Raw genomic sequence first — 10,140 nt, 5'->3', positions numbered from 1 at the left:
TTTTAAATACTAAAAATAATTACTTATTTATCATTTAACTTTTGTATGTTCCTTTTGGGTGAAAGTGTGACAAAAATGAAAAATAAGAAATGTGGTTTTGTTTTCCCTATTCTGTCAGGAACACAGAAATTGTGATAGTTGAAGAATAACCTCTAAGGCAAAGTAATATCTTGTCACTAATTAAAAGCATTAAATGAAATATTATCAAAATATCTTGAAATATTGGTCATAGTTCTGAGATCCACGACACTCACTCATTTTCAGTCATGCTGTTTGATCACCACACAGGGTCTTGTGCAGAATGAAGTCCATCCTGTCAACTACAAATCCCACAGATCCTTGCTGGGGCTTAATCTGGTCATATGACCAGGCAGCAGGAGCAGGTGGCTCTTGGTCACATGATGTTGTTAGCCGAGGCTGAGGAGCAGGAACATCTGAGCTGAATCACAGCCCACATCACTCCCTCCACTGAAAGGTAAAGCTGGAGGAATCCCTCCTTTTCAGCCCGTGTTTTTGTGCCTTTAGTGACAGAGGCAGCCGCCGTACACAGAGACAGGGGAGGAAGAGGAGGAGGAGAGGGAGGAGAGGGGAGGAGATGGGATGCAGGGATGAGGGGGATGGGAGGCCATCAGGGATGCCTCTTCGTTGCTTCCTTTAAACAATAAGGAAGCACAGATGTTTGTAGTGTGTAGATGTATCGGCTGTAAACATGTTGTGCCTGAGGTTGTGCATGAGGAGTGTGTGTCTTTGGAACCTTGCCATATTGTTGGAGATATGCAGAAATCTGATAGAGAGAAGGGGGATGGAGTGTGTTACAACCATCTCCTCTTTTAACATACAAGCTATGTGTTCTCCTGAAAGGAAGCCAAATATGGATAGATGAATCATGTTTTCTCATGCCCTCTTATTCTTCTCTTCATTCCACTCAAGTCTTAGAGAATTAGGTTTAGGCCTGTCACAGTTATTACTTTTGATGGACGACTTTGAGTCCATTATATGCCACAGATGTATTGACAGTAGGCTAATAGTGGTCATGCAGGTAAACCCTTTCGAAGAGCAATCAACTTTTAATTCTTAAAATATTCTTTTTAAATTGAAAAAAAAAAAAAAAAAAACCTATTAGCCTCAAAATTATCTTCACTTTACCTGGTTTACTGTTCTTCTGTGTGTGTGCCACAGAGAACACGTGAGAATAAAATGGTAATGTGGCCAGAAATTACAACAAAACTATCAGCATAGTTATTTTCAGGTTATTTGGCTTAAACTCTGTGAAAAAAAGCCTGTTCTCATTCTGAAGTTGCCAAACACAGTAGCTTTTTCAGTGCTTTTGGTGAAAAATCCAGACTGTGTGTTCACTGTGTTATTATTCACCCTTGAACAGCTGGACAGCACCTGCCAGTCTGCATGATACGTGGACAGTTGGCATTAGTTAAGAACTAGCCGAATGGAAACTATTGCGTCTATATTGTGGATGCTGCTGGAAGCATTCAGGTTGAAACACTGCCAGTAATGACGTAATATAAAGAAGCATGAAAGTCCCTATAGGGTGGGAGGTGCGGTGGATGAATCCAAAAAACCTTGAACTTTCATACAGGAGTCTTGTGTTTGCTTCCCTTCTTAATGTGACGTTACCATCCTTGCGAGCACATATGTGTCTGTTGTTCCCAGCAATTGTTGCCATGTGTTTTGATTGTCTAAATGTTGCCATAATGTCGTCCTGACCCACACTGCTGAGATGCCGTTGTCATGAAAGTGTAACCCCCATGACCTGGTTTTCCCCTCAAATTTACACTGTTAGCTCTGCAGCACTGCTGCCATTGTTAGCACTGCGGAGATACTTAAAGAGAGTAAAGTCTGCAGCTTTGTGAGTGCAGTGGGAGAGCAGAGCTTCCTAGCAGCTTAAAAAGTCAACCAAATTGTGAACGGTACATTGGGTAGTTTCTGCTGAGAGTGGGGTACTGTAGGGGGTAGGGGTTAATTTGTCTGCTGACCCAGCTAGCTGCATCATTCGAACACAAATCTTAACATAAGGTCACTTTCGGCATAGACTTTAGATACTCTTTATTCCACAGTGACTATTCAAGAAGTTATGTGGACATAGTTAGACATGTGCAGTATCATACATACATAATACAAGATAGTTTAATAGAATCAGGTTCAATTCCTTGCTTACTGTGGGGCAATAATACACAATAAAATGACCAGAATGCAGCAAAATACATCAGGACAGAAACAACTGTAGTGTGTGTTGGTGTACAGTTGTGTGTTGCACATGCCATTCACCTTATCAAATGTTCCATTTAAATATTACATAACTTATAAAAGTTAGAAAGGGCGGATGTGTGTTTGCTTAAGTTTATTAATATAATCTGAACTCTCTCCATATTTTTTGTCATGCTGGAAATGAATTCTTTCTCTGTGGTGTGTTAAGCAGAGTATATGTAACAGGATGTTGAATGGTGGGTGTTCTCTGTGTGACTCATTGCTCATCTAGGCGATCTGGACAACAGATTGCTCTCTTACCACTCTCACTTTTCTTTCATCTTCCTGTTTGTTATTCAAGTTGCTGCTTGATTATCTGCTGTTTGTCGTGATTACTCAGTGATGATTCAGTGTATCACTGTATGACTGAATACATTTTTATACCGGACCAACAATGCTTTCAGGAGTTGGGACCTAATTTGGGGTCACTCTGGAGATGGACACACTATGAAAAATATCTGTTAGGGTCAGGATAATTTGGGGGTTAGAACTGGGTCACAGCAAGCAGTTCCCTCTGGGGCTGAAAGGTGAAGCCTTTGCTGAAGTCGCCGAAAACTGCAGTTCCTCCAATGGACACTTATAAATCCCATGTTAAAATGCCTGACTACAGCAGGAATAAACATAATTACAGCCTGGTCTAAAATACAGTTTTGGTGTCTATAGCTAATTTCAGCATTTATGACAACTGTATGGGTGTTACACTTCTATTTAACTTACAATTTTCAATGTATTTGAACGTGGACGTGGCTGCTTTGACTGGCATGTGAGTTTTCACTATTTTAGTATGTTTTCAGTTCATGAAAGTTAATTCTAATGTTTTGGTCGCTAAAAAATAGTCTTGTTCAATGTTTGGGTGTACTGAGGGAAGCCCTACAAGGAGTCAGATATTCAAACTTTCGAGTAAGTGCATTTTGTTGTCATGATTTTAAGCCTGTTTTTGTCTGGCAAAAATAAGCACTAGTATTACTATTAGTATTATCAGAGTTAACCATTGCTGTGAATGCCTTGCAAGACAGCAACTACTGTCAGGGGTTTAGCACCACTATCTTGTCAAACTATTGCTAGCTTTTTAAAGCTTCAAAACAGGAGTCAATAAACAAATGGGTGATTCCACTTTGGCTATGTCTGTTAATTGTTTACAGCCTATTGGTCACTGGCCACAAACTGTTAAGCTAACATTTGTTAATACCTCAATTGTTCAGGTGCCCAAACAAAACTTGAAGGTGAATGTGTTGTCATTTTTAAAAGGACTTTCGGCTGATTATGGGCATTTGTCATTTAATACTGAAGTAGAAACTGTGTGAGTAAACCATGGAAGAGCTGGCAATGGCAGAGCCTAAGAATTGCCACACCTAAATGGAATGCAGCTAATTTAGATAACACCAATCACTTCCGGGTGGACAACTGGCAATTGATTTAAATTGCAGAGATGTAGAAAATTGGCAAACTTGTTGATTCTTGTTGTCATTTTTCACCCTGTTCTCACTACAAACTTGTCAAAACCATCTTCTCTGTCAGTACTTTTGGCATATGAGCCTGAAGCCAAAAGCCACTGTCTCTGTCCACCCGGAACGTGGCTGGATGGTGTCAGATGAGAATGCGACCAGACAGAACTTGTGGCGTTGTTATAATACCCCGGCAAATGGCCGGACAGCACCAGGTGCATTCACATACAGCACACATGGGCTGCGTCACATGGCCAGACAATACCAGCCGTGTGTGCATGCAACCCGAAAGGACGGCATTAAGTAATAACGCTGCCGATAAGGATGCAAGTGTGCTTATAGGGTGGGCGGGTGTCCCAAACCATTGACTTTTATGCAGGAAGTGTGTGGTTTTTTTGTACACCTTACCATGTGCCTCTTTAACCTAAACCTAACCATCTGTGACTTTGTCAGCTAATCGTACTCATCATGAGGGTCCGCTTCGTTTGCAATAAGCTTATGTTGTGTAAACATAAGGACCGTTCTGTGTCACCCAACCATGTGCATTTGTTGACATTAAGGTAACAGCATCCCAGAGTGTAAACAGCTGACGCAGAACCTAAAATGTCATAGGCAGATGCAGAAGGTCACTGACAGAGCGGCACCATGTGATGAGCTTGGATGAGAATTTGTTTTCTTTTGTATGTTTTCACCCATAACTTTAACTTTTTGATATTTAAAGTTTATCATTATGGTCTGATCTATCTGAGTTTTTTTTGCTGTCTTTGTTTTATGCTCTTTGTTGCTTTGCTAGAATCTTTGATAAATTGAATTTAGCGGCATGGATGGTAAGCAGTGTACTGCTGTGGACCTGGTAGCATGTCCACAGCTGCACCGTTCGGTGCTTGGGCCCTAATAAGTGTACACTATATTTGTATCTTTGCTTTGTTTTACCTAACAAACTAACTGATTGAGGCTGTGGTAGACCACCAGCTCCAGTTTTCACCTGTGTTTTTTATGTATGTGATGCTGAGGATTTGGACCTGGAAGTTATTGTCAGTAAACATAGTGATTCTGTCTTTAGCAGGGGCCAAGAATTAGCACACCTAAATGGAATGTAGCCATCATAAAAAAAAAAAATTGTTAGTGGAAAAGCTGAAGTACTAATATTTTTAAATAAAAACAATGGGGCTACCCCTTGAAAGTTGGATATTCGAATCATCAGTCAAATCCATCAGTCGACTGAGATTGCTTTAAGTCGAGCAGTTGTTTCTTGTTTTTTTTTTTTTAAATCAGTGGCTGTGTTTGCTTCTGGGGACGTTTTGGTCCCTAGATTTTGCTGCAGAGTCAGCGTTCTTGACTTTTATGATTCTTATTGATAAAGCTGCCGCTGACACAATGCAGCAGCACTGAGATGAAGAGAGACTCTGCACTGTAAGGCTCTGAGACAACATTATCTTCCCTCCTCTGCTTAGAAATGTTAAAATTTGCAGTGCACACTAATTAAATACAGTCTGTGGCTTTTGTTTTATATCTAGTGTCGGCAAAAGTGTTGAGCTCTTGACCCCTTTTTAGCACCATTAGCTCGCGTATAACATTGCGTGTGAATGCCACTGTCACACTGAATGTCCTGCTTAGCTCGTTCAAACGTTAAACCTTAATATGGAAAACAACAAATTGAAGAATATTGAAAAATTGCAAATTGCAAAATTCTGAATTGAGTTCAGCCCTAAACAAAAAACAATAGATCAAATGACTAAGTGTAATATGAAAGGGCTGCTGAGTTATGTGATGTGATGAGTTATGATCTGACAGGATGTAGCTCCTCAGCACTAGGCAGCTTTTGAGCATCTTTAAGGTCATTTTCTTGGTTTTAACGCTGCAACTTTACTGCTTTGATTCAGCCTGAATGCTGCTATTCACCTTGATTCCAGTGACAGCAGTTTTAGTTCCTTATGCTGTTGCAAATATATCACTGTTGTGTTTACAGCTACCATTACAAAGGCCTGTTATCCTCAAAGTAAGAGGTACAAAGAGGTACAGACAGTTACAGATACAGATAGTTCTATTAAAGAACTAGCAAGAAAACTACAGCCACTGAAGCCAGGATCTTGCCTCATCAAAAAAAGAAGAGCAGACAGTAACCTATATACTGGGCTTTGTCAACCTTCTATGACCCCCGACCTCTTTTTAGGGTCGCCAGTTTCTCTTGACCGCAGCAATTACGGAGCATTTCTTGTTGTCACATCATTTTTTAGTGGAGAACATTTGAGGTAAATCGAGGTGACAGTTTATCCGGTTGGTCTGGTTCAAAGAGTGTAGTATTGAAATCTCCTCAGAGACACTCGGCTGTGTCAGCATGACACGAGCCCCACAGCCTCCATCACGTTGGTGAATAATGTTTACGTATGGCTCCCATTCAGAACTGCCATCTGCTGTGGTGTTTGTACAAATACACGATCATCCGTTGGCAGACAGTCCTAGTCACACTGTGGCGATAATTTGCTTTTGCTTGGTATTGTGTGATTATTCCAGCAGTCATAACACTAAGAACTCAGCTATCCATCAGCCATCATAGAGGTAACTGTAAACATTCATTCTGCCACTGCCAGTGTATATTTCCTGACAATATGTACTTTTCTCCCGGCAAAACTCAATAAACATGTCACGTCGCTCTGACCTGTAACTGGCATTCACCCAAGTCTGTGAGAATGTCTGAGGTAGTATATGTAAGAGGAGTGCAAAAGAAAATTTGTCCTCTTTTCTGTTTCTTAGTATTGAATAATTTGTTAACCCTTAGGGTCCGCTTTAATATTACACACCCTCATATCAGTCTGCACAAAAAATGCGCTTTTCAGAATGAAGCTCTACAAAATATCATACATTAATATTATTTTCTACTTTTATTGAGTTCATTTTGTAACCAGCATTAGTCCCACTCACAAGTATTAAATATTCATCAATTTTCAAAATTTTAACCCTTTAAATCCCAGGTTTTTGTTATGATCCCACAATGTTTTAAGATAAAAAAAAAATATATATATATACACACACACACACACACACACACACACACACACACACACCCCATATATATGTATATTATGTTCTTCATGCTAAGTTGAATTTTATTATTATCATCATCATCATCAACATTATTATTATTATTATTATTATTTTTTTTTTTTTCTACATATGCCAAATACGGTAAAAATTACATCATCAGGTGGAAAATAGTTCAAATTAGAAATTCCAGCAAAGTCCAGAAAGACACTCAAAAATAATGCAATGCATGTTTTTATACTTTGATGGCTGTGGGATCGAAAATTGCAGTTTGAATGGGTTTCAATACTGCATTTTTTGCACTTAACAGTATGAATGTAACTATTTTAGTTTCCACAGTGTATTTTAGACTTATTGTAGGAGCTGAGCTGGAAATTCCAAGATTCAACAAACATGTACTAAAGCCCTACAAGGACATATTTCTATACATTTAATTTTCTCTGTTTTCTCGAGATCACGACTTATTTATGCCGTTATCTCTAAATTTGTGATGCTCGTTTTCTCGTGATAACGGATTCATATATCTTGTGAAAATGAAGCCCATTTTGTCGAGATAACAACATAATTTTCTGGAGATTAAGAAAACAAAACATCAGGCTGGTAATCATAAGTAGAATCCTCAGAGTTAGACAAGCACAAAACTCTCTCAAGTAAACAACCGGAAATATGTCGTTGCATGAGAAAACAACAAAAATTAAATGTATAGAAAGATGTCCTTTTAGGGCTTCTGTAAAAATGCACAATCTTGCTAAATACATGCCATATGCATGACCTCAGCTAAAATTATCAAGACACTTAGTTATCATCACATGACCCCAGTATGAGTGACAACTATGCAAACTAAGCAATGTCCTGCTGTGGAGGGGTCAGCAACAAAACCTATTTTAGCAGGGATCAACATACCATGTGCATATGCACAGTAGTGCACATAAGATTTAAGCTGTGTGTGCATATACAGCTGCCAACTCACATTCTGACAGTAAGACTCGCTTATCACAAGCTCTCACGCCACTGTCTTCTCATGCATTGAAAAACACATAACAGATAATGTTGCTGTCAAGCCAGCTGCAGCCGCCTCACCATGCTGTGGTTAATTTAAAGCGTACTCTGTTTCATCTGTTGTTGGCAGTCCGAGGACAGTTACCTGACCTCCCAGCTCTTGTGTAACTCCTGGCAACTAATGTTGGGATTATCAATCTATTATTATTTCAATAACAGAAAAAGGTACTGTTTATTCAGTACCTTTATATTGAAAAAACAAAAATTTATATAAAAAATATACTAAAATGGACTCATGTATTAGGCTACACTTAGGCTATTGTAATTATTAATGTGTGGTTCATTTCTTTTACAAAAGTATTTTATTAGAAAAAAAAGGCTTTTTTTCAGTTATTTCCATGTAATGCGTCCCAGTGTAATACTAAAATGTATTGGGCCACTGGACACACAGGGCTCACCTCATCATTTATTGCATCTTCTATTTTATGTAATTACTTTTATGGAAAACTGATGTTTTTTTTTCATAAAAACTTCCATGTATTGTGACTCAACCATTCAATTTTAATATCAAAATGTATCTCTGCACAGGATACACCACTAAAAAAACATGCTTTTAACTGTCAGTGTCACATGTCAGTGTCGTTCATATTTACAAACAGCATTGACAGCTGTTGCGATCAAATTAGTAATTAAAATGTAGATGTCAGTACTCAGTCTGTAAAATTAATTAACTGATTTACAGTTTTTTACAAAATAAAAGAAAATGATTAACCAAAGAATTCCTAATGGCCAGACATCAAAATATATCTTTCTATTTTAATCAGATGTCTTCACAGGCTACATAACTAATCACATTCCACGCACGGCATACACATTACTACAGCTTGAAACACATTTTTACGCCTCTAGTTTATTTTGTGCACATCTGTGACTATGAAGGTTCTGAGCACTGCCAAATGCAGATGACCTACACTGAACACTGTTCTTGAAAGCATCCTGTGTGACAGGGAGCATGGAGTCTGCTGCTGTTCTCTCCACACAGCCGGTGGAGACAATTGTATGATTTACATGTGAGATCAGCAGGTGGATTGGTGCCACATCAGCAGTAATACGGGCACTGCACCACGCTGTGATGGTGAAGCGGGAGCTCAAATTGAAGGCGAGGCTATTTCATTCACCAATCAAGACGTTACAATGCACAACAATGGACATGAGCAGCGGGGAGGGACTGACACACTGAGGGTACAAGTGGTCCAAATGACTTTCCATAAATGGAGCCACTTCAGGTACTTTAGACTTTTATAAAGGGTGTCTAATGAAAGCCTACCATGCTGACCTGCTGTCACAGACACCCAAACCTGGATAAGTGGTGGATAATTCATAGATGAATGAGTGTGTAATTTTACCATCTTCCTATGTTATGGGTCATTTTCATTGTTGGGAAGTAAATACATGTGTGATGTGATTAAATTACAAAGTAAATGTTATTGTAATAAGCTGTGGTTACTGAGAAAAAAACATGCCATTAAATTACAGGTACTAATCAAAATGTTGGTGATGACAAAGGGGTTATGCCATATCTGAATATATTATTTTAATGCCTCCACACTGGTGACAGCTGTGGCTGGAGGCATTATGTTTTCGGGTTGTCTGTCTGTCGGTCCGTCCATTTTTTCTTGCCCTGTCTTGTGAACACGATATCTCAAGAACGCCTTAATTTCTTTGAATTTAGCACAAACATCCACTTGGATTTAAGGATTACATGATTAGATTTTGGTGGCCATAGGTCAAAGTTCAAGTTCACTGTTAATTCATCTATCTCATTCTTGTGAATGCAATATTTCAAGAACACCTTGATGGAATTACCTCAAATTTGGCACAAAGGTTTGAGTAGACTCAGTGATGACCTGATCAGATCTTGGTGATCAAAGGTGACAGTGACCTTACATTCATCTCAGTCTTGTGACAGTGATATCTCAAGAACATCTAGAGGGAATTTATACACATTTGACACAAACATTCACTTGGACTCAACAATGAGCTGAAGAATTTTGGTGTTCAAAGGTCAAGGTCACAATTACTTTGCATCATTCCATCAGATGACAGATCTGTGAGCAGGAAGATTTGGGCGCTCATAAGATGGAAAGAAGTTTACCGTAAATCATTTACACATACTAGCCACATTGTTTTAAAACAAAGCTTCAGTGACATTTCCTGTACTGGCAATTTGACCCATTTTCACTTTTCAGTTGTCTGAAATGCTGGTTATCACATCATTAAGCTCACGATGTTAGGTGTGAAATGTGGACACACTGATTTGTGTGTGTGTGTGTGTGTGTGTGTGTGTGTGTGTGTGTGTGTGTGTGTGTGTGTGTGTGTGTGTGTGTGTGTT

General features: G+C 39.0%; 1 protein-coding gene across 1 annotated transcript in view; it reads left to right on the top strand.

Moving 5' to 3' along the window:
- The first annotated feature begins 415 nt into the window (after positions 1 to 415).
- tsnare1 (T-SNARE Domain Containing 1) overlaps positions 416 to 10,140 on the top strand; it is a 200,622-nt gene continuing 190,897 nt past the window's right edge. Inside the window, exon 1 of the mRNA XM_042490496.1 lies at positions 416 to 475. The gene's annotated coding sequence lies outside the window, so the exon portion shown is untranslated. The remainder of the gene's footprint in view (positions 476 to 10,140) is intronic.

This window comes from Plectropomus leopardus, chromosome 7, assembly GCF_008729295.1.
Source record: "Plectropomus leopardus isolate mb chromosome 7, YSFRI_Pleo_2.0, whole genome shotgun sequence".
Lineage (NCBI taxonomy): Eukaryota > Metazoa > Chordata > Actinopteri > Perciformes > Serranidae > Plectropomus > Plectropomus leopardus.
The sequence above is the reverse complement of the archived record's forward strand: the minus strand, read 5'-3'. Positions and strand labels throughout refer to the sequence as shown.